This window comes from Phocoena sinus, chromosome 12 (assembly GCF_008692025.1).
Source record: "Phocoena sinus isolate mPhoSin1 chromosome 12, mPhoSin1.pri, whole genome shotgun sequence".
Lineage (NCBI taxonomy): Eukaryota > Metazoa > Chordata > Mammalia > Artiodactyla > Phocoenidae > Phocoena > Phocoena sinus.
The window spans coordinates 30,217,409-30,241,803 of NC_045774.1; the positions used below are offsets into that span (position 1 = coordinate 30,217,409).

General features: G+C 38.4%; 2 pseudogenes; both read right to left on the bottom strand.

Moving 5' to 3' along the window:
- Positions 1-24,395, bottom strand: part of LOC116763368 — a 106,037-nt pseudogene that overhangs the window by 69,903 nt on the left and 11,739 nt on the right.
- On the bottom strand, positions 7,441-9,546 carry LOC116763369 (annotated as a pseudogene).

Sequence of the window (24,395 nt, forward strand, 5' to 3'; positions counted from 1 at the left end):
GTATTTATTGAATCTTGCTTTTAGAGATTTTTTTCAAACCTTGGCCTTAGAAGGATGAGAGAAATACAACCTGGGAGCAAAAATCTGGTCTTCCTGAGCTCAAAAAAGGATTTGACATAAATTGCTCTATTAAAAAAATGCCCTTTGTTACAGCTTGAAGGAAAAAAAAGAGGTCATCCTGTGCAAAAGCATTTTCTAAAGGTTGTCCCAAGGACCCTATTGGTTTCTCACTAAATCTCAAAAACTGCCTGAGATTATAACCCCTCTCCCATTTGTTTAACCTTCTATAATATTATTTTCAAATGTTTCTTTGATGCTACTAACAATTGAACAATATTATTTTTAGTCTCAAATTTCAAGTCTAGCATTTCTTTAGTATTTTTATATGTTACATCAGATTTTATACACTATTTAGGTAAGCATTTGTATGAATACACACACACACACATATATTTACACAAAACCTTTCAAACAATGGTGTTGAGAACTGGTTTTAGATTTTTAGGTATACCTATTATCACTGTAATATTCATACAAGACAAATAAAATGGAGAGAAAAAATCCAAAGGAGGCTCAATAAAATATGCATTAAGAACATGGCAGATATTTAACCTCCTGAAACCTCAGTTTCTTCAGCTGTAAAATGGAGATAATATTGATAACCTACAATCATAAAGTGCTTTAAGGATAAAGAGAGGGTATATTTAAAACAATTAGCCTTATAAATATTAGCTAATATTACTGATGTTGCTGTTTTTTATTATCATTATTATTTTAAACTTCTTAAAATTAAAATTATTTTTAGTGAATCCCTATAGATTGTTATTCAATAGAAATTTACCAATGCTAAATATGGAGAAGCAAAAGAATACGGCTAATGTTACAGCCTAAATTAGAACTAGGAACAAGGTTTTTTATCTGAGTTCTGAGCCTATTCTGAGTTCCATGCTGATCTCTTTTTAGAATTTAACCAACACTGACAAGTCAGCACTTTTGAAAGGCGAATATAAGGGAATCCACCAAAAAGTGAGTTACACAAGTTTCCTGGTGATCAAAATTGAGTCATTCATATATATATATATTAGATTCATCCAAACCATTGTTTGAATTTGAATATTGACATTAAAATTCATATAAAATACAAAATTATTAAATATGTTGTATGTTTATATTCATTGTACATTATTGTGACTTTCAAGCATAAAAAAGACAAAAATAAAAGAAAAAATGTAAAAAGGAAAAATGTATATATTTCCTCTCATACATGATCTTTGCTTTATTCTGTATTCTGTTGCGAAAATCAAATAAAAATATTAACAATATTCCTATAATAAAAGTTTCTCATTTTGTTTTGTTGTTGTTCTGTATCTAAGATTCTGGAATATGAGAAACTTTCACACAATTATTTTGGTAAAATAAACACAAAGAACTTTCTTAGAGGCTTTAACTTCATATTTTACATTCAACAGGATTCTCCCAAGATTTTAGACAAAATATCTAATCTCCCAGATAGTACACAAACTTGACACATAATAAGTTCTCAAGATAATATACTTGTTGAAATAGAGAATAACAATTTATTATGAAAGTGCCTATCAGAGAGCCTATACTCAATAGGCCCTCAATAATAAATGATTGTTGGATCTGAATATTATCACTTCTGCACCAAAATGACAGCACAGAATTGTAATTAAAGGATTATAAAAAGGTTGACCATCCCTCAAGTGGAAAACCTTCTAAACTGTATTAAATTTTATGCTGTGATAGGAAGGTTCATAAGTACTCTAAATGGGCCTTGAAGGGCAAATTGGATGAAGTGGGCTTAATGGTTATTTCTTTAGTGCAGAATGTTACATTAAGACCTTCCTGAAAACCCCTCTTTGAAATACACTGCCCCACCATCCTCATAATAATCTTGCATTTATCAGGCCTTGATTCTGTGGTGTAAAGAGTTACGTTTCTTACCCCATATTACACATGACAACTTCTTTTGTCTAGAGACAAAAGTGATCTCAGGTATATTTAAAGCAAATGTATAATGAGAGTGATAATGTACAACAATTGATAAATATCATGCCCAACACATTTACTAGATGTCCTTACGTATCTCTTGAAAGTACTAATGTTGGAATGGGTGATAAATTGACTTAAGGTTGAACACTAGTGTGAAAATTGAGAAGTCCTGGATAGAACTGGAGAGCAGGGAGCTTTGAAAGACTAGAGAAGAAAGGATGAATGAGAAATACAAATATACAGGACTTCCCTGGTGGCACAGTCGTTAAGAATACGCCTGCTAATGCAGGGGACACGGGTTCGAGCCCTGGTCCGGGAAGAACCCACGTGCCGCAGAGCAAATAAGCCCATGTGCCACAACTGCTGAGCTTGTGCTCTAGAGCCCTCAAGCCACAACTGCTGAGCCTGCGTGCCACGACTACTGAAGCCAGCGTAACTAGAGCCCGTGCTCCACAACAAGAAGCCACCACAATAAGAAGCCCACGCACCACAACGAAGAGTAGACCCACTCGCCGCAACTAGAGAAAGCCCGTGCACAGCAACGAACCCAACACAGCCAAAACTAAATAAATAAATAAATGTATATATTAAAAAAAGAAATACAAATATACAATGGAGTTTTCTAAAAATAAAGTATTAAGAAAAATATAAAACCTACAAAAGAGCTTGATAAAGTCAAAGGGATGTCTAAGGAGACAGAGTATCAGAAAGCTTCAGGTACCATCCTAAACTTGAGAGTTAGGCTTGCTCTCTACAAGCTATGGCTATCTGAATTTAGTAAAGCCACATGGTGGAAACTATCCTAAATCAACTGGCATAGTGGATATTGATTATAGCAAAACCCTTGATACAGTCTTTCAGGATACATTTATAGATGAAATAATGATCACAGACCAGGTTTTATTTTTTCCCAAGACCTATCACATTGCCTGATATATAGAAGGCACTTAATAAATTGAAAGAATCAGGAATGTGACCTAAGGAATACAACATTAAATGGATTCATAGCTGGCTGGAATATATATATCAATCAGTGCATTACTATCATCCCTATTGAACTCTAAATAGGGCAGAGACCATGTAATATTCTTTATCTTTGCATCCCAAGGCTGAGCAGAGAATGCACGATAAGTATTTTCAGATCAGCTGAACTTGGAGGGAGATGCTCAGTGGCTCATCACAGAACTCAAATGCTCAACATTTTTATCTGTGATGTGAATGAATACCTTAGAGGTTTAAGCTAGTCAAATGTGCAGATGATACAACTTTTGGACGGTTATCATTACATAAAATGCTCAAATACTTTATTATCAATAGAGCATCTTAATACATATTAAATATAACAGTTAATGGGGTGGCAGCAGCAATATTAATTGAGTAAAGTCAGAACCGTTAGAAACAACTAGATCCAAAGGTAAATTTAGGGAAAAGTGTGTTACCTACTCTCAAACAAGATTACTTTATTTTCCCCCTCAGGAGGTCATTTAAATAGGTAGTGAAAATTTGAAATAGAGTCTAATATAAATACGTAATATATTTAATTATGTCTGATTTAAAATTTTGGGTGAGTTTGAAAAAAAGATTTGAAAACTTGATCTGAAAGCATTTAAAGGAGCCATTTCATGACAGTGCCCAAAAAGTAATTTGGCAAAAATAACACTTATTGAGTGGTCACAAAAAACATGTGCTGAATGATCATCTAATTAAAAACAAAAATTGTTAAAATTACAGTATAAAATAGGTTGCGAATAGGCCCTTGGCTGGGAATGCACCAAATTAGAACACAGGGTCCATCTGGCAATCTCTGAACCTGAGCCAGGGCCATGAAAACCAAGAGACTCCGCCCGACATTTGGCGGCAGTTCTACTTTCTAAGCAAGAGGATCTCGGGAGGCCTCTGAATCTGTAGGGTAATGGGGATCAAGATGTGGGGACAGTGTTCCCGGGCCATGATTCAGCGAGGAGAGCCCATTTCACATCACACGAAGATCACAACAGTAAAGATGATGGCCCTAGCCTCCACATTTTTTTTTTGTTTAAACAGTTTCTTTCCTGCCATTTCCCACAAAATAAAAAGACGTATTCAGAGGTAACTTTCTATAGTAGAAATTTCTGACATATGCAGAAACGTGCACAGAGTTAGATTCCGACTGTGTAATTTTATCCTGTCTTCAGCAAGAAATTTAGAATTTTCTCCAAACTCATAATTTTTTGAGAACAGTGTCATCTCACCATGACAGCAACTTGAAGGAGTAAAAAAATTTGAGGGAAGGAAAATTAAAACATTATTTTAAAAGACTAAGGATTGCTATGGAGCAGTCGGAGGAGTTTAGAAAAATAGTCCAGTGACTAGCATTTTGCCAGATCATTTGCCAAAATGTTGACATGAAAGTTCCCTGAAAACTTTGTCTTAGGTTTCCGAAAATTTCTCTGAGGAAATTGCTAAAAGAATAAACAATCAGTTCAATGGCATACAGTGAAGAATAAAGTCCACATCCAATGTGCATATTCTGTTTATAGCTGGGAAGAATTTAAATTACTTGCCTAGCACTCCTTTTTTCTTTTCAAGTATAAACTAACTCAAAAAATTAAGTAAAAATTGATGATCTAGCAATGTTTCTCTGGCTGCCATACAGTATGGGCAATGAGTTCTAGACTCCAATTTATAGGTTTGTCAGAAAGTTTGGTTATTTTCATCAATTTAGCTTTACATTTAACATTCCTCCACTTAATTGAAACCATGCGGACACATTTGGTTAGCATCCACATTCCTACAAAAGTAAAAAGGGTACTTTGTTTCAAATTCTGCACAGTTTACCAGTAAATTCTATTTTTCTTGCAGTAACAATTAAACACACAGTTGGCACTTAATAGCGAAAGCCTCCTAATCCCTATTGTCAATGGGTACAACTCAGCTTTAGCAAATATCCAGTCAGGTGGAGGAAAAAGCATTATCCATAACTTTGTCTTAATAAGTGAATAAATGATTTTCCAGGGACTAATCCCAGGGTTTCAAAGCATGGTCCTTGGAAAATTATAGCAGTTTTGAAGTTTATTTAACACCCATTCTCTACTTCTTGCCCTCCTGGGATCCTGCACCAAAGTGCTAGCTGAAGGATGAGATCTGAAGGGTAGGCTAGTAAGTGCTACGCTTCTTTACTGACTGTTCTTTCTTTCTCAATCCCATTGTGGAAAATGACTCTGGATTGGTTTATTTTATTTTATTTTATTTTATTTTTTTTATGCTTAAAAGAGATATATCTTTTTTTTTTTTTAACATCTTTATTGGGGTATAATTGCTTTACAATGGTGTGTTAGTTTCTGCTTTATAACAAAGTGAATCAGCTATACATATACATATGTTCCCATATGTCTTCCCTCTTGCGTCTCCCTCCCTCCCACTCTCCCCATCCCACCCTTCCAGGCTGTCACAAAGCACCGAGCTAATATCCCTGTGCCTTGCGGCTGCTTCCCCCCAGCTATCTACCTTACTACGTTTGTTAGTGTGTATATGTCCATGACTCTCTCTTGCCCTGTCAAAACTCACCCCTCCCCCTCCCCATATCCTCAAGTCCGTTCTCCAGTAGGTCTGCGTCTTTATTCCTATCTTACCCCTAGGTTCTTCATGACATTTTTTTCCCTTAAATTCCATATATATGTGTTAGCATACGGTATTTGTCTTTTTCTTTCTGACTTACTTCACTCTGTATGACAGACTCTAGGTCTATCCATCTCATTACAAATAGCTCAATTTCATTTCTTTTTAAGGCTGAGTAATATTCCATTGTGTATATGTGCCACATCTTCTTTATCCATTCATCCGATGATGGGCGCTTAGGTTGTTTCCATGTCCTGGCTATTGTAAATAGAGCTGCAATGTGGATTGGTTTATGAAGTGAGTTTAGAGAGTAACAGGTTTCTAGGATTTGTACTTTCTCTGCTTTGGCAAAGTAATTCCAAAAAGCCAAAGATACAACAGCAGGATAACATGCATCGCTAAAATAACAATATTTTGAGGTTGACTAACTAATGAAAAAATGATGTCCAACCGCCTTTCCCTGTTAGGAAATATGCAAAGAATAAGGAGAAAAAAAGAGAAGAAAGTATGATCAAACGGATGAATTAAAATGACTCCTAATTGACAATGACAAGGTTGTAGCAGTTAGAATTACCCTCGGGTATTTACGGATGGGTCCACTGTTGCAGGCAGAGCTCTCCTTCTTTCAGCAAGTATTTGCTGAGCACCTACTATATACTACTCCCCTAGATGCTATTGCTACACATTGCCACTTCTGTAGCCACAAAGAGATGGACATGACCTGCCCTCTCACATCTTACATTAGAGTCACCTCCACCCTCTCCCTCCTCTTTCTCTTCTTCCTCAGGCACCCATGTGACCAGGCACTGAGACCAGTGCATCTTTCTTGCCAGAGACAGGAGCAGGGAGGCCACACCTGATATGAAGAAAGCCAATAAGACCTGAGTGGCTAAGCGAGTCAAGAGAGGTCCAGGGGGTCAAGAGAGGTCCAGGGGGTCGAGAGAGGAAGGAGTCAGGGAGAGTGCCAAGTGCAAGAGTGAGGACAGAAGACAGGCCACCTGTCAAGGTAACAGTCTTCACTAGCGAACCCACTGGCTGGCCTCCTGCCTCTGACTTGCTGGACTTCTCCCCTTTGCACAAAACCAGAGCTCTTCCAGTGTGTGAATACAATCCTGTCACCCTTCCTTAAAATATGTGATTTCCTATTCGTTGTCCCAAAGATAAAATAAAAATCCATAGCTTACAACGCCTTTATGACCAGAGCCTTTCCTATTGCTTCCACCCTTGTACTCAATACTGCAGCCATTCTGAACCTCTCTCCCTTAACTTCTGTGCCTTTGCCCACAATGTTCCCTCTGAGAAGAATAACCTCCTACTCCATTCTGCTCTCTCCATCTCCTTGCCTACAGGAACTAGAATTTCACATCTTGGTTTAAATGTTACTTCTTCTAGATGACCTTCCCTGACCCTCCAAATCAGAGTTTCTCAGACAGCAGACCTGCAGTGCTTGTATAAAATATTTCTGGGTCCACTCCATGTTAACTGAATCAAACTCTCTGGGCTGGGGTCCAAGAAACCACATTTTTAGCAAGCATTCCACTTATTCTGGTGTGTATTAATGTTTCAGGACCAATGATTTAGACTCTGGGATGATATAAATAATAATAAACAACCCATACAGCACAATTAATTCCCCACCAATCAAAATGGACATACTGGGCTTCCCTGGTGGCGCAGTGGTTGAGAGTCCACCTGCCGATGCAGGGGACACGGGTTCGTGCCCCGGTCCGGGAAGATCCCACATGCCGCAGAGCGGCTGGGCCCATGAGCCATGGCCGCTGGGCCTGCGCGTCCGGAGCCTGTGCTCTGCAACGGGAAAGGCCACAACAGTGAGAGGCTGGCGTACCGCAAGAAAAAAAAAATGGATGTACTGACCAATTAGGACAGATGCCATGACCAGTCAAAGTGGACTCTGGCTATCAGACTCTCATATGTACTAGTCTGTAGCAACAATAATCGGCTGGCCCATGCTCTGTTTCATTGCACCCCACCTTTCCTCTGGGCTGGAATATATTAGCTGATATTTACTGAGTAATTCCTTTGTGCCAGGTATTGTTCTAGCACTTTTCTTACATCATTTCAATTAACTTTCAAGATAATCCTATAAATCAGGTGCTATTATTATTTTCTTTCTTTAGAAACTGTTTATTTTCCATCAACCTGTTTCCATTTTGAGTTTGTGGAAGAGCAGCTTAAGACCACTCAGTGGTCCTTCCTACCCATTCAGTGGCCTGACCAGTGGTGGGCTGAGCACTCCAGTCTCCAGTGAGGAACTCCAGAATAGGCCCAGAGGGCACCTGCACACCTTCGGACCCGTCGGCCGCCTCAGGCTGAGTAGCAGTGAACTCAGGAGCTGGAGCAGCCCATTCACCCTGAAATTCCTCCTTGGTCACAGCCTTCTCAGCTGCCGCCTGCTCTTCCTTTTCAATCTCTTCAGGATCTCTGTAGAAGTAGACATCAGGCATGACCTCCCATGGGTGTTCACGGGAGATGGTGCCACTCACGTGCAGAACTTCCCGGGCAAGCATCCACCACATCAGACCTAATGAGTGAGTTCCCTTGTTGTTGCACAGGATGGCAATGTCCACATAACACAGAGGAGAGTCTCTGTTACACAGAGCAATGGTAGGCAGGTTAACGTAAGAGGCCTCTGTGAGAGGCTAGTGGGCAGCCCTGGGATCAGTAACCACCAGAAGTCTTGGCTCCCGGAAGGCTGCCTGGATCTGGTTAGTGAAGGTTCCAGGAGTGAAGCAGCCAGCAATAGGAGTGGCTCCAGTGACAGCAGCAAACTTCAGCCCAGCTCGCTGGCCAGTATCCCTGGAGGATACGACACTGACATCAGCTGGGTTTTCAATGGCAACAGTGGCACGAGCTGCCAACAGGAGCTTCTACCAGGTCCTCTTCAGATTTATGATGTAGATGCCGTCACTTTTCCTTTTGTAGATGTACTGTTCCATTTGGGAGTCAAGGTTGGTGCCACCTAAGTAGGTTCCTGCTGCAAGGAATGAGGACATCCTGCTGCTTCATTTTCAGGACATCAAGCGCTCTGGACATTGTGAGAGCTTCCCTTTAAGTTACAATGAGAATGCAGAACAAGCCATGTGGACCCCTGTCTGGGTAGTGTGGAAAGGCGGTGCTATTATTATTTTCATTTACAGATAGCAAAACTGAGACACAGAGATGTTAAGTTACCTGGCCAACATTACACAGCCAGTAAGTGGCAGAGCTAGAGTTCAAATGCAGTCTGGCTCCAGAGCCCTAACCTACACTGCACCTGTCATTGGTATGTATGAGGCTTTATTTTATTGTCAGTCTGGTTATTTGACTTTCTCACTACCCTGTGTTCTCCATGGGGGTAAACCTGATACATAATAGGCTGTCAATAAAAAGTTGGAGAATAAATGAGATCACGCTAATTTAGTTTAGGATCAAGAAGAGGGGACAGTAGAAGCCTGACCAATTGCTTACATTATCTCCTAGGGTTTTGAGGCTTGCTTTTAAAGAACTTCAAGGACAAGAAGTTTGGGACCTTACAGGAATTATGGTGTGGCAACCATCTGAGGCCACTGAAATCCATGCACCTAGAAAGCCCCAGCCATAGAATTGGTTTTCCTGCTCCAAACATTTTCAACCAAAGTGATGAATATAAAACTGACATGCATACTCTTGGCAAGTAAAATCATGTCAGAAAGATTAGAACCAACAGAGAGGTGACAGGCCTCAATATTCCATGGAGTTAATTTCTTAGAAAAACCTTTTCAGAATGCCTGTTAGTAGAGCCAGCTGGAGCCCAAAGCCTCAGTAATGAAACTAGCTGTGTCACGCAGATTCATCACACAAAACCAAGACACTGAGTTGCTTTCTCCAAATGTATAAAGTCGGTTTCTTCTCCCAGGGTGCAGCACTATGATGGTCACTCCCCAAAACCCAGATTATTTTCTTTTAATTTTTATTGGAGTATAGCTAATTTACAATGTCATGTTAGTTTCTGCTGTAGAGAAAAGTGAATCAGTTATACATATACGTATAACCACTCTTTTTTAGATTCTTTTCCCATATAGGTCATCACAGAGGTTTAGGAAATTTACCTGTCTAGCAGAAATGCAGTTTGGCTTGGAGAGTAGCAAAACTGGAGTCAGGGAAGCCATTGAGGAGAAATCCAGGTAGGGTGACAAAGGCCTAGGGAAGGTAAGATGGGTAAGAGGATGAAGCGAGGTAGCACTTTTTTTGTGTTGCAGCAGTTTTGAAAGAAAGGTTCAACACAGGACCTCAGTTACGAATAATTGGGGAGGGGGCATACATACCCTTCTTACCTTCCCTAATTCAACGTGTAATGAGACTAAAACCGTTCTCTTAGTGGCCTCTTGCTACCTTAAAATTATTCAGGTATTTGAGGAAAATACGGCAGTATTTCTTGACTGTAATTCTTTTAATAAAAATCAGCATCTTGGCATCCATGTCAAGGGAGAAATCCAGAAATCAGTGTACAGAAGAATTATCTAGTAGACTTCTGGGGTTGCAGTGAGACATGGAAGGAGAGGAACTAACCATGGACCAGAGTGAGGAGTTTTGACAATGTTCAGAAGTTATTGTATGTTCTTCCAGCTACCCAGGGAAGCCACATTCCTTCCTACCCATCCAAATACCTCATGGTTCCCACATTGTTATCCAAGTCACAAAACTTTGGGATTAGGTCCTGTTCTCTTTTTTTTTTTCCAAGCTCAGTTTCCAAAAGAAATGCTTGAAGGATCCAGCTCTGCCTCTAACACTGAGTACCCCTCACCTTAATCCTGGACAGCTCCCATCTTAGTCCTCTGAGTTTCCATTGTTTTCCATGGCTGGAGGGGACCTGGACTACTATATTATCTTGTCCCTGTTTGGATTTGGTCTCATAACTGGCCCTCTCCCAGGGTGGGGAAACAACTAGGAAGAGAGGAGATTTGGGGACATAAGAGTTAAAAGATTCACTTCCTTAATGTCACTTTGACCTGAGAGTCTATTAGCTCCCGGCTAATGGCCCATTTCTGAGCCTCCCTTACCCACTACCGCTGCCCACCCCTAATCCTCACTGTTGCTTGCACCAAGCTTTGGTGCCTGTGCCACCCAGAACTGGGATCTAAGGCAATGATGGAAAGGAGCAAAGCTGATCTAAATAGAGAACTTGAATGTTAGGAATAAACAAAATTCGTACATTACACTGGCATAAGCAAGTATCAAAACTATAGACGTTTGTTTGTATTTTTGGTTTTGGTTTTGGTTTTAAGAATGGGTTGCATTGCTTTCAGAAGTAGGAAGAAAGAAAGTGTTGAGTTCTAAGTGGAAAATTCCAGTTGGATGAAAAGACTAGGGAAGACTTGTAAGTAACACGGTGACTACCTGGAATGATTCATTTCGATAGCTGCAAGATTTTTAGTCTGATGCTAAAGCACACATTTCTATTATAATCCTGTTCACTGCTTTTAATGAGCTACTTGTTCATAGAGCAAAGATGAACTGACATCTAGCCCATGTTTGAGTTGCCACAGATCTTTTATCCCCTGATCTAAATAAAAAGTTTCACTCTGTTACCTAATGAATCAGAGAAACTAAAAACTGGTAGGAGGGACAATCAACAATAATTCCAAACGTCACTCTAGCCCTCTGGTGATTGGCCTTTCCTGCAATGTCCTCTACCACCCAGAGTTCACACCTCAAGATCATCTCTGGCCTACACTTCAGTATTTGGTTAGCCCTTTCCAGAAGGCAATTCTGTTTCACATATACATTTAATACAGATATGCCTTTTAAAAAGCAAATTATTATAATGAAAAACATACACACACTTAAGGAGTTCTTATGTGACTCAAGTTTTATCTACTTAGTGTTGCTGACACTGAAAAACCACTCGACTGGGGATTTCTTAGTTTACAAGGTCATTATCAAGTTCAGTGGAAATACAGCCTATTTGTACAGTGGGGCACATTTGAAGATCCTTATAATTTGCCAATAATTAGACTCCTCCAAAGAAATATTTTACATTTCTTAAGGACTTGACTCCCCCAAATCTTCTGATTATATTACCTACTATAAGAATAAAATCTGGGCAGTTTATTATTGTCAATAGGTTTTTCCCAGGAGAATAATTTTTCTGAAAAATAATATCACACATTTATGTTGGTAACTTGGCTCTATACCAGATGAATTAGAATTTCTAATTTCTAAATTATCCATGTTAGGGAGAGATACAATTAAGAAAGTTTTTGTCAATTTGAAAACTCTGGGATGAGGGAAGAGGTTGCAATAAAAGTAAGACCATTTAAAACCTAAAATAAATGTCTAATTAATTTATGAAAAAGTATGCAGTACACATTATTGCCACACCCAGTCAGTATGAATACTTAAATGGCAGTTTTTCCAAACTATTATCTTCTGTATTTTTATTTGTGTTTTTGGCCACTTCACTCTCTATAATCAGGAAATCAGTTATAATGTTTAAAAGGATAATACATTTCAAAGTTTACTATCTTAAAAATATAACTCCCTTCGGGGAGTTGAATATGGCTTTCTTGGATTCTTGCCTTTATTGATATTTCCTGAGGGCTACATCCATGAGTGAGGTCTTGGAAATCGGGTAACCAGCCCATTTTTCATGACACAGTGTAACTCCCTTAGCAATGTGGTGCTAAAACCAGGAAAGTGACATTTCCTCCATTGTCTTTGGCTGTAGCTATGAGTTTCCTTTCGAAGAGACCACAAAGCAGGACCCAGCCAGTTTAATAATCCTGATAGAACCAGCGTGAGTGAAAGTTATAAGCACAGACGGAGAAGCTTGGGAAAAGTAAAACGGTAGGGAAGGCAGTCAGCACATGGAGGCAAAGACCATCAGTCACCAGCATCAATTTTCCACTGGTTTATAAACCAGGATATTGGGGAGAGTGGGGTTTGAGAACAGGAGCTGGGAGGAGAGTCGTTTTTAATATACTGTTTTTCCTTTCGGTTCTTCCTTTTAATCCTGTGGTGTTGAAAGCACAGCTTTCTCAAAGACAATCTGACCTATAGTCAACATTATAAATCACTCTCTAACCTCATAAACTGAGGGTCTGCAATGAAGATCTGTAATCAACACTGTAACTCATTCTTCTAACCACATAAGTTAAAAAAAAAAAAAGACCCTCTAACATCCTTATGGTCAATTCTAGAAAACAAATACAAAGATAAGGTAGGTGTTTTTTTTTTTTTTTTTCTCGGAAAACTTTTTATGCATCAACACTACTTGAAGGTATTACTTGTTAGTTCAGGGCTTAATATATTGAACATGGATCCCCACCAACACTTTCTGAAATCAATAAATGTAGGGTACACAGTAATGGGAATACTGTGAACAGCACGGTTAACTATTGGGCTACCCCTCAAAATCTAAAACAGAATGAAAATCCTGCTTTTACAATTCCAATTAATGTAATCAGAGTTTTTCCAGTTAATCTGGAACTATTCCTGGGTGTAGCATCACATCAACCTACCAACGTACTAGTAAATTGGCTGATTTCTGCCTACCACTTATACCAACAAGCATGAATCTGTAGGATAGGATGTAAAAAACTCTAAGATACAGAGCAGCCCAAGCAAGGTGCCAGGCAAGTGCCAAAGACAACAGCTCCGAGTAAGAACATAAATAAGAAAATATATAACAGGACTGTGAAGTAACGGTATGGTTCCAGAGGTAGGAAACTTTTAGTGTCATTCTATTCTATGTGGATCAGAACAACACTAAATGCCTGGATCTGGGTGTTACATCTTTAAATAGACAATACAAAATAAGTGTCTACTGGAGACCAATCGGTTTAGAAACCATGAGCTATGAAGAAATGTTACACGAACTAATTTTCCTGACAACTTGGCAAAGAAAAATGATGATAGACTATGGTGATATCTATCAAAAATTGGACGAGTAGACCAGTCTCTGTAACTTCAGAAAACACAACCGAGCAGTTTTGTTAATATATTTTACTCCACATAGAGCAAAAACGAAGCGGTAAAAAATAAATAGAGGTGGCTGAGTATTAGTACTTCGAGCGTCCAAGCAGAGACCGTGTGATCATGTGCCAAGGGGGATGATGAAGGAATTCTTAACTTTTCACCCAGCACTGTGATTTTGTAGATCTCAATGCATGATCCTTTGCCAAACATAACTTTTTATTTAAAATGTGTAGAGATTAAAAAGCCAGAAATCACTTAAAAGTTTAAATCCAGCCTATGACAAGATGCATATCCATCCTTTAAGATTCATTAAGTTTATTCTGGGCTTATGATACAGTTCAGTGCACATTAGATACTGTCACAACTTATACACTTAAGATAAAATAATAAGGAAAGGCAACAGAGTCAACAGCACTTATATTTTGAAACATGTTGATAACAGCTTAGTAACAATACTCCCTAGCAGGTGGAGACTGTATTGCATGCAGTGTAAGATGAGAAAAAATTTTAAACAGTGGCACAGAATTTGAAGTTGGCAAGACTGATGCTATCGCTAACATTGCATAGGAGATTTCCATATGCTATTTCTGCATATAAAAAAGGGTCACAAATTTGCTTAGATTGGACCACACACACAGAGGGATAATTCAAATTCCCTTGCTCTTTATAATCTCTTCTCCATGTCACTAATTAATCCACTTAGTCATCATTTATCTAAACATATGTATGCCCTCACTATCGAAGGGCATCATTTAAATCCATCTCCTTGGACTCTACATGCTTTAAAAGCATTAATGTCCTACTACATCAGGCCATAATTTTAATAATATTTTCCACTGTATTTAAGGAATTACTTGGTGGGAATGGATTAGAAGTTTCAAAATTAGCATGTTCTTTTTGCATAACTTATTTGCAAAAGCCCCTCTGTCTTGTACTGGTGATTACATTCCCTGCACGTTAGTGAGCACTCCCAGAGCTGGATGCATGCTGAGGACAACAGCGATCATTAATGTTTATGATCTACATAGCATTCCGTGTTTGTCTCTCATCCTTTTCCCTTGTAATTTTTCTTCATAGGGCTTAGCAACCCTGACCACAGATCTGTATTCCTTACCCAAAATCTTTGGGACCATCTATGCTTCCAAATTTAATTGTTTTAGAATTTTTAGGAAGGCTTTATGGCATACTCCCATCAAGTTTCATGACAGCTCCTCATAAGCAAACATTAACATTTCTTCAATGCGGTTCACGGGAATTCATACCAAGAGGGATAAACAAAGACTACAAATAGCTTCATCTTTCCCCAGGTCACGTTCTGCTGCCAGAGGAGTTCAAGTCAGGTCAGGTTTTGCTGCCAACCGAGTTAGGAAATACCTTTCAGTTTGAAGAGCTTTTTGAATTTCAGAATTGCAGATAAAAGATTGTGGACTTGTAAATATTTATCCTTTGTCTATTTTCTGTCCAGCCTCCCAACTAAGATTTAAGAGCTGTGGAGACCTGAATATTTTGTTTATCTTCTTTGTTGTGTCTCCAAAGTCCAGAATAATGACAGACACAAAATCTCAGTAAACAGTTGTTGAATGAATGAATGAATGAATGAATGAGATGGTCTGGCACTAGAGCTCTGCCTAATGGAAGAACTCTATAATGTCTACCAGATCATCTCTCTTAGGGACTTTAAATAGTAATACACAGAGTGGGATACAGGCCGTGAACTATGCAGAACCTGAGAAACAAGACAAAACAAAACTACCAATGGAAAGGAAAGGCATTAAGCAAAAGCAGTTAGGCAAGAAAAGATGTAAGCAGAAGCCATGAGGTAGAAAGAGAGAAGGTCCTTCTTTAGTCAGAAGTATTAGAAATAACAGAGACAGTGGAAAAGATGCCAGAGTCCACACAATAGATTCTAAGACTTGGTATCAGTGACACCACACAAAATGTCCATTAACTAAATCGCTGTTTGACTTTGTTTCTTGCAACTTGAAACACCACCTTAGATGAACTATGTAACTTCTCTGAGCCTAAATCTTTACCTATTAAATGACGAGTTTGGAGAGAGGATGCCAAAATTTCCTTCCTAACAAAATAATTGTGTACAGCGGTGGTTCTCAATCATTAGTATACAGAATCACTTGGAGGGATTGTTTAAACTCAGATCACTAGACTCCACCCCCAGAGGTTTTTTGGTTTTTTTTTTCCTTTGTCTGCGCTGCACAGCTTGTGGGATCTTAGTTCCCCCACCGGGGATCGAACCAGGCCCCGGCAGCAAAAGCACCCGAGTCCTAACCACTGGACTGCCAGGGAATTCCCCAGGGTTTTTGCTATAAGAAGATTTGGGTGGTGCTTGAGAATTTGCCTTCCTCAGATGAAGGTGATGCTAATACGCTGGTTCAGGGACCACAGTTTTGAGGGCTGCTGGTCTACTACACAAGCAGCATTTATTTTACAAAACGCACGTGAGCCATTATCCAAATTCTGGTGCCCTCTGCAAATTGTTTGAGTTTGTCCATCTACAAAGCTATGTGCAAGCTTCCCATCCACTCTTGATATTCAGTTTGATTTGCAGCCCTGAAATGCGAGAAACAATGACAGAATTTCTTTTCATCATGACGGCTATTTAACCATAAAGTTAACGTTTTTGAAATTAAATGAAACTGATGTTTAATACTGTCTCACAGACACCCAGAGACAGGCTTGAAAGAAGAGAAATTTCAGTATTTTTATTCCCTTTGGACCTACTTGTGGCAGCTGCTTATTTTCTGGCATTCAGAAATTTTTAACTTCAAATGAGACGGCACGGCCAATCTATGTCCAACCGAGTTTAAGGCACAAACAAAGTTGCTCACTTCCCTAGCAAGTTTTTATGAACTGAAAACTTTACAGAATAATTCTGATTACTCTTACCAGTGCAAAAAAGAAGCTACACAGCTTGGTTTTTTTTTTTTTTTTGGTCAGATCAAAATTATCATTAGAAAAACAGATTTCCAGTGGGGCAGGTTCAAAAGTAAAGTCTCAGAAAATCTAGAGCCACCAAATTAATAGAGTGACTTCTTCAGGCATAATTATACTTCAAAGAAAGTAAATGCTATTACTCGCTTGCAAAGACAAGAAAATAGGTGCAGACCACTGTAAGTGCTCCACAGCTCACTAGAAAACATCTTGGAAAAATCTTTTATTACCAAATGACACCTTGGCAAAGCTATCCACCCTGCTGTCCTGGGGGAGGAAAATGGTGGTGGGGGCAGAGATAACCTGGGGCAGTGTTGTAGCTGACTGATCCATGCATGATTAATTATCATGTACAAATATGGGTGTGACAAAGCATGTAAAAGGCACTCAAAGTGCACGTGTGGGTCACCTGACGCTCTTCCAGAAATGAACAATGGATCCCTGAAGACTGAACTATGCATGGTACCATAGTCAGGAAAAAGAAGATGGAAAAGGAAGGATTAAAAGGTTGACAATGATTTTTTTTTTTTCTGAAGCCAGTTTATTTTTCTTTGAGCTAAAAGTGTTCTGCCTCAAGGCTGGCATAAAGCAGCCTTTCCAGGAAGCCACATTTATCACACCAAAGAAAAGCACCACTAAGGAGACAGCATGATAAATACCTGGTTTTGGGATCCCAGGATAGAGTGTCCAGAAATGAGGATAAGAATTTATCTCCTTGAAGCCTGGGCTCTAGCTCAAATAATATTCTCAGCAAAATTTGCTTCAAAATACCCAAATCTACTCATTGGTTTAAGACATTAGATATATTAATTACATGATGCTTCATCATATTCTAAAAAAGGTTTATAGAGTTGTCCTCTGATCTAAGACACACATGCAAGTTATTTGTTATGGTGACTGCTTGCTTTGCAGAGTCTCTGCCCTTGATCCAGTCCTATAGATCAATGTCAGGCCAAGTGAGATCTCCAGAAAGGGACAGCATGAACCCTCTCGCCAAGGTTAGGCTTTTGAAGCTAAAAGTTGGTCCCTGACTCTGGGATCAGGCTGACTTGGGTTTGAATTTTATCTCCAAACTGAAAGTTGTATGACCTTAAGTGACTTAACCTCTGCAAGTCTCAATTCCCTCCAGCGCAAAAGGAGGCTAATTATAAATCATGCCTCAAAGGATGTTTGTGAGTTAAAGTGAGGTATGATAATATATATATGTTTATGTCTGGCACATAGTAAATGTTCAATAAATATCAGTTACTATTACTATTATTAATACCACTGTTTTTATAATAGAACTTCTCTCAATGACCTTCCATTAACTGATTTGCCAGATTAATTCACCATACTATCCATTCCTTCTGTTAAGCATACAGACTGATGCCCACAGCACTCTGAATGCTCTCAACAGCAACCTACATCTCGGAAACCTGTACACTGAGTTTTATGCTTAACAAAAGCCACATAAACTTATTGCCAAACTTGATTGTGACCATTGTAAGTTATTGGAATTTTGTAATTTAATAAATATTATGTAAACTTATAAAGCCTAAGAGCAAAAACAAAGAGTTGTTATCTCTGTGGAAGCTAAGTGAAATGCTTTGGAAAGATAAGTAGAAAAAAAATTTCTGCCAAATTAAGTGACAAAACTACAGAAGGTTAGGGGAAAAGATCACAATAATCTAGAAAGTACTGCACGTAGATTGCCTCATATGTATATTTAAGATCATTCTACATTTTAAAGAAATACAAGTGGAAATTGTAAAGAAGGCATTTTGGATGTTGCTTATGAAAGATACTGGAGAGCTCTAATCAGCAGAGCAGTATGATAAGAAAACACTCTGGCCCTACATCAAAAGATGACAATGGAATGTCTGTACATATTTTTTAAGTTAAAATGTTTGGTGTATGAATATATCATTCCCCCCCTACCCAGTTGCTATTTTTGAAAGCAAACAATACAACACCAAGAGTGAACTCTAAGGTAAACTATGGACTTTGAGTGATGATGATGTGTCACTATAGGTTCATCAATTAATTGTAACAAATGCATCACTCTGGTGAGGGATGCTGAAAGCGGGGGACGCGATGCATGTGTGCGGGCAGGGAGTATATGGGATATTTATGTCCCTTCCTCTCCGTTTTGCTGTGTACCTAAAACCACTCTTAAAAAAATAAAAGTCTTAAAAACAAAAAAAAGAAAAACAAAAAGTAAATGACCATTGCTGGTCCCAACTGACTTAGATATAGCATTATTCAAGTACCCTTACTCACTAAGCCGCTTTTCAGAGTTCTAAATTTAAATACATTAGGGAAAGGGAACTACTTCAGCAAGTAGGTAGGGACTTGTTTTTGTGATTTACCCACACCATATTCAGTCACATAAAATAGGATTTCCTGTAATACATGAGATCCAGGCCAAGAAGTGTTGCCCTGAGGTAGCAAAAGAGGGGCATTTGGAATAGAAGTTTACAAGCGCTGCTCTACTAACTGGCATCCTCAAAACTGTCAGGAGAGCTTTCTAAAAGTACAGATTCCTAAGACCCATGTCCAGTATTTGGAAATCGTAGGTCTGGGGTAGGACCCAGGAAACTGTGGGGCTTTTTTAAGTTTCCTAGATGCTTCTGATGGGTAACCAGGTTTGAGAAAAATTGATGTTGAGCAGTACTGTCTAACCTAAATATAATGCAAGCCACATTTTCTGGTAGCTACATTTTCCAAAGGATTTTCTAGTAGCTTCATTTAAAAAAGAAAACTTCTTAAGACATTTTATTTAAATCAATAAGCTCAAAATATTTCAACATGTAATCAACATAAAAATTATTAATCAGATATTTTACGTCCTTTTTATTTGTACTAAGTCTTTGAAATCCAGTGTGTGTTTTACACTCAGCACATCTCAGTTTGGACCAGCCCTACTGCAAGTGCTCAACAGCCACCTAGGGCTACCGGCAGCCACACTGGGAAGAACAGATCTGGGGTGTAAAGCGGTATTCATCTTAGCGATGTACGCTGTCTTGGTGATGGTACTATACTTTGATAGTTCACAACTACTAAGTGATGGAGGAAAGAAGGTGATTAGAAAAGTCAAAAAGGAGAATGAAACAGCATGAAAAATGAAGGATGAATATGACACTTAACTCTTTAACTGGGAGGTTTTTGTACTGTAAGTGAAGGAAGCACACATAAATATTCAAGGAAAAACAAATAAAACTGATGCCTGTGTAAGCAAGAAGGGGAAAAGCTGGACAATTCAATTAGACAAGAGTAAAAACTGTCTACCACACAACTCCAGTTTCTAAGTCCAAAAATAGAATTCCTACGGAATTCACGTTCACCTTTCAGAAACCTGTGCGACAGTAGAGTATGGAATAAATACCTTTATGGAAAAAGTAAACTGCCCAGCATAAAAGTAACTTATAGAAGCATTTCCAAATGTTTTAAGCTGTGCACACACTTTTTCATCTATCACGCTATAATGTTAGTGAAAACACATTTTGGAGGCTGAAATCATAAATCTGAACAAAGAGCTTAACATAGAACTGATGTACATTATCCTTTGGGAATTTAATTTTTTTTTTTTTTTTTTTTTAAGATTTCAACAGTAAAGTATTCTAACCAGGACTATCACAGCCAAAAATGCTATAAATCAAACAAAACATTTGTGAAGGAAAGCTCCTTAATTCCTCACCAAACACTTGTATCAATGAAAAAACAATCAGAATAGAACAAATTCCGTGTCAGAGGTTAATGGGGATGTGTGAGGTATCATATTGCAGACTTTTATTATACGCTATGTAAAAAACTCTATAGGAGCCAAGTGTTTCTTCTGAAGCCTACAACTGCACTCAATTTACATATGAATCTAACATATGAAATACATTTTTTCATTTTCCTCTTACCTAGTGACTTCAGATGGCACAAAATCAACTTCTGGAGCAACCACAGAGGCAATGATAAAGTTCTAACAATTCAGTTTAAAACAATTCTTTAACGTGCCAATTCAAAAATACATAAAATGATGTTATTGATCCTCCCATTTGGAGACACATCTTTTACTCGTTCATCCAATAGAGGCATTGGATTTTCACTGCTCTGTCATCTATACTTTTGCTCAGGTTAGAAGTGGCCAAGGAAACTCAGGATCCAAATTATAAATAAGCAGTAACTTGACAACATGAGCATCTAGTTTGTATATTTATACACCTAAGTCACAATGGCTGTATTATTAATGATTAACAAATGAATAGATTTTTCTGTAACTCCTTTAGGGATAGATCCAAAAGGTGTTTGAAATCACAGCAATTAACTTTTAGCTAAGAAAACAGATATGTATCTCAATGTATCTCTTGGATAGGTCAAATTATTGACTATTAATTGACTATTTTCAATTAACAGATTCAATCAAGACAGCAATCAGTTAAATAAGCAAAACATTACACTGAGAACAAGTGTTAATTTATTAATATGCTGTAGTTTATGCTCATTTTTCAGTAGATTTTTATTCATTCAACTAGTGCTTGCATTTTTAATATGCAAACCCCTTTTTAGGTGCTGTACTAAGTTAAAATTATAATACAGAACAATTTGTTATTTTTAGTTTTTAAAATATTTTTGTACTTATTTATGGCATACGAGATCTCAGTTCCCCAACCAGGGATTGAACCCATGCCCCCTGCAGTGGAAGCCAAGAGTCTTAAATCACTGGACCACCAGGAAAGTCCCATAATAAAAAACCATTTGTTCTTTATGGCCAGTCTATGAGCACTGTGCATACTCGCAAATACAAACACAAGACCAATACACACATACTTGAAAAACTATACCTACTGATCCCCTAAGCGCCCAGCCTGCTGCTGTCCCCATCACAGGTGAATATGAGATTTTCTCCTGAATTTCCCTCTAACTTTGTAGAACTGATATAAAATTGCTTCCCAAGTTCTGCAGCATCTCACGTTTTTTTTTTTTTCCTTCTGTTTATTTTAGGTTCCTCTGGCCATGTAAGTGCCTCTCATTTATCCTCCACAGATGGCTTCTCCTTTAGAGCTATTTTGACACAGGTGAACTGGTGGTGGCCTGTTTGTTAATCCTATTTACAAATCAATATCATGCAATCATAGGACATGCTAAATAAATGTAACAATGAAGGAGATATTAAGGTTGGAGAGTGTAGATGCCCAAGAAATAGAAAAAGTGAGTTATTATCATCACCTTTCTGTGAATATTTGACTGGCTGGAGCTTGATATTGAGAAAAAGGCAACATCGGTCTATCAACTTCTCCAAAATGTATCCTAATTCATGTTCCTACCTTTGTGATGATCAGCATGGATTTGGACCATGTGACATCTGGCTGCTCTATTTTCTATGTGAAGGGGTAAGGGATGACCACATGCTGACTGTATCTTGAAGGTAAAAACAACAGGATATTCTGACAGAACTCAGTGTGGAATATACAGGAGAGAGAGGAGGCAAGCTTGACTCCCAAGTTTTTATGCTGAGCAATTAAGAGGATAAAGTTGTGATTTCCTGCAATGGGGAGGAATCAGGAGCAGAGTAAGTTTTTTGAGGAAATATCAGAAGTTTGGTTAAAGAAGCCTGTTACATATCCAAGTAGAGATGTCAAGTGAGCAGTTGGGTAAATGCTTTTGGAGTTCAAGGCAAAGGTCTGTGACCGAGACATAAATTGGAAGCCCTCCACATCTGTATGGATGAGACCACCAAGAGAGTGGGTGGATAAGAAGAGGTCCAGGGAATGAAAGCTGAGTTCTCCAAGACTGGGTCAGAGACACGATGAAGAATTAGTAATGCAGACCAAGAAGGAAGAGCCAATGAAGTAGCAAAAAACAGAAGACCAGAAAGTACTTCAGAGGAGGGAGTGGTCAACTGTCAAATGTTACTGAAAAAAAGTTAAGGACTGAGAATTGACAATTAACAGCATGTAATTCACCAGTGACCTTGACAAGAGACGTTTCAGGGGAATTTTGAGTGACTACCGGATTAGAGTGGTTTTAAGATGAACTGTGGAAGCAGTACTGAAGACGGAGAGCATAGACAACTCTTGTGGGTAGTTTTGCCGTAAATGGGAATTGAGAAATGGGGACAGTATCTGAAGGGGATGTGGGATCACATGCTTTGCCCATTCACTCTGTCACTCTCCTCTCACCTCAAATCTTCATCACCGCCTCCCCTCATGCTGATTCTAGCTGGTAACTTTGCTTTCTTATTTCAATGAGAAACAAACAATCAGGAAGAATTACACCAAGTTGCCACCACAATTTCTAACCTCCTACCTGCATCCATATTCAACATGAAACTAGTTGGTTTGGTTGTGTGCTGTTCTGTGATGGTGTTTAGCTATGTGGGTGCAGGGATGGACCAGGAGAAGTACTGTATTATCCAGGGTTGGGGTTTTGCTAGGTGAGAATGAAGGGTGCTGGGGACAAGAACAAAACAATTATAACGTACCTTCTTTTTGATTCCTAAAAATATAAGAACTGTCCTACTGTCAAAGCCAGGGTCCTGCCAGTTTAATAGAATGACTCAATCTTGGCAGAAATGCCATAAGATGGCAGCAGCTCACATTAGCTTTAAAGTTCAGATTTCTTAAAACCCACAGCTTCCCTCAACTATTCCTTCTACATCTTGCCTCTACACTTAACTAAACTTACTCTTTTCAGCCCATATCACCTCTTGGAGTAACATGTTATCTACTCAATATGTAAAGTAGCTGTTTAATTTCTTTTCTAAATTAGCTGAAAGTAAAGACTGCGTTTGTTAATCTGTACCATACATATTCCCTATCATAGCATTCAGTTGTCATCCTTCCAGGATCCTTGGCGGTGCTCACATTCCTAATACACAAAATATACAGTTCATATTCACATCCTCATTTTTTAAGCACCATTTGAACAAAACATCTTATTAGGCATTAGGGAAAGCACATAAGAAGAGTGTTTCCTACCTTCAAGAAACTCAAGTATGCAATCTATAAGCTAACATGGGCAGTGCAAATGGGCAACCAGAATGAAGAGCAGGGAAAGAATGATTATCTGACCTCATTGCTCAAAGACCTAAATTGTAATTGAGAGAAAGCACAAAGGACCCAAAATCAAAGAGCTTTCAAGTAAAAAGACCTGGATTTTCAAAATACTTAAACTCATTTTGTTTCTTAGGTAAATACGACAACAAAGAGATTCTTCTTTGAATTAAAATGAACACATTGTGTTAAACATAGAGTATGTTAGCATAGTGCAAAAGTTTCCTGTTTGGGAAATATTGTTCAGGATAAAAGCTCCAAATGGCCACAACCAATGCTCTTAAATGAACATGCTATCTATGGAGGCACAAAGCCACAGTTGAGAGCTGAAGCCAAGAACAGGAGTCTGAACAGACATAAACTCCCACTGGGCAGAACAGTTTTCTATAATCTTTCTAAATAATCTTTAGACCAGCTTCGACGAATCCCGTAGGATTGGGACCCTAATAAAGTCCATGGCCTATAAAAGCTACTTATAAAACTTTTCTGACGTTACACAAATATATTGTCTCAAGCACTGTGTAACAAAAAGTTATAACCTATTCCTTAGGGGATACCTGAGTTTTTAACAGATCTTAAACTATCTTTATGTAGGTTAGGGATTTGGAAGGAAAAAGTAGTCTGATTATACTTGCTTTATGTATTTAAATCTGCTGTGCTAATTCTATTATCACCATAATAACCACCATCATTTATGTTCTGGACAGTGGACTAAGCACTTTACACATTATCTCAGTTAATCTTCACAAAAACAAGAAAACTCTAAGACAGTATTAGTATTCCTATTTTAGAGAAAAAGAATTGGGATTTAAATAAGCTAAATAGGGCTTCCCTGGTGGCGCAGTGGTTAAGAAT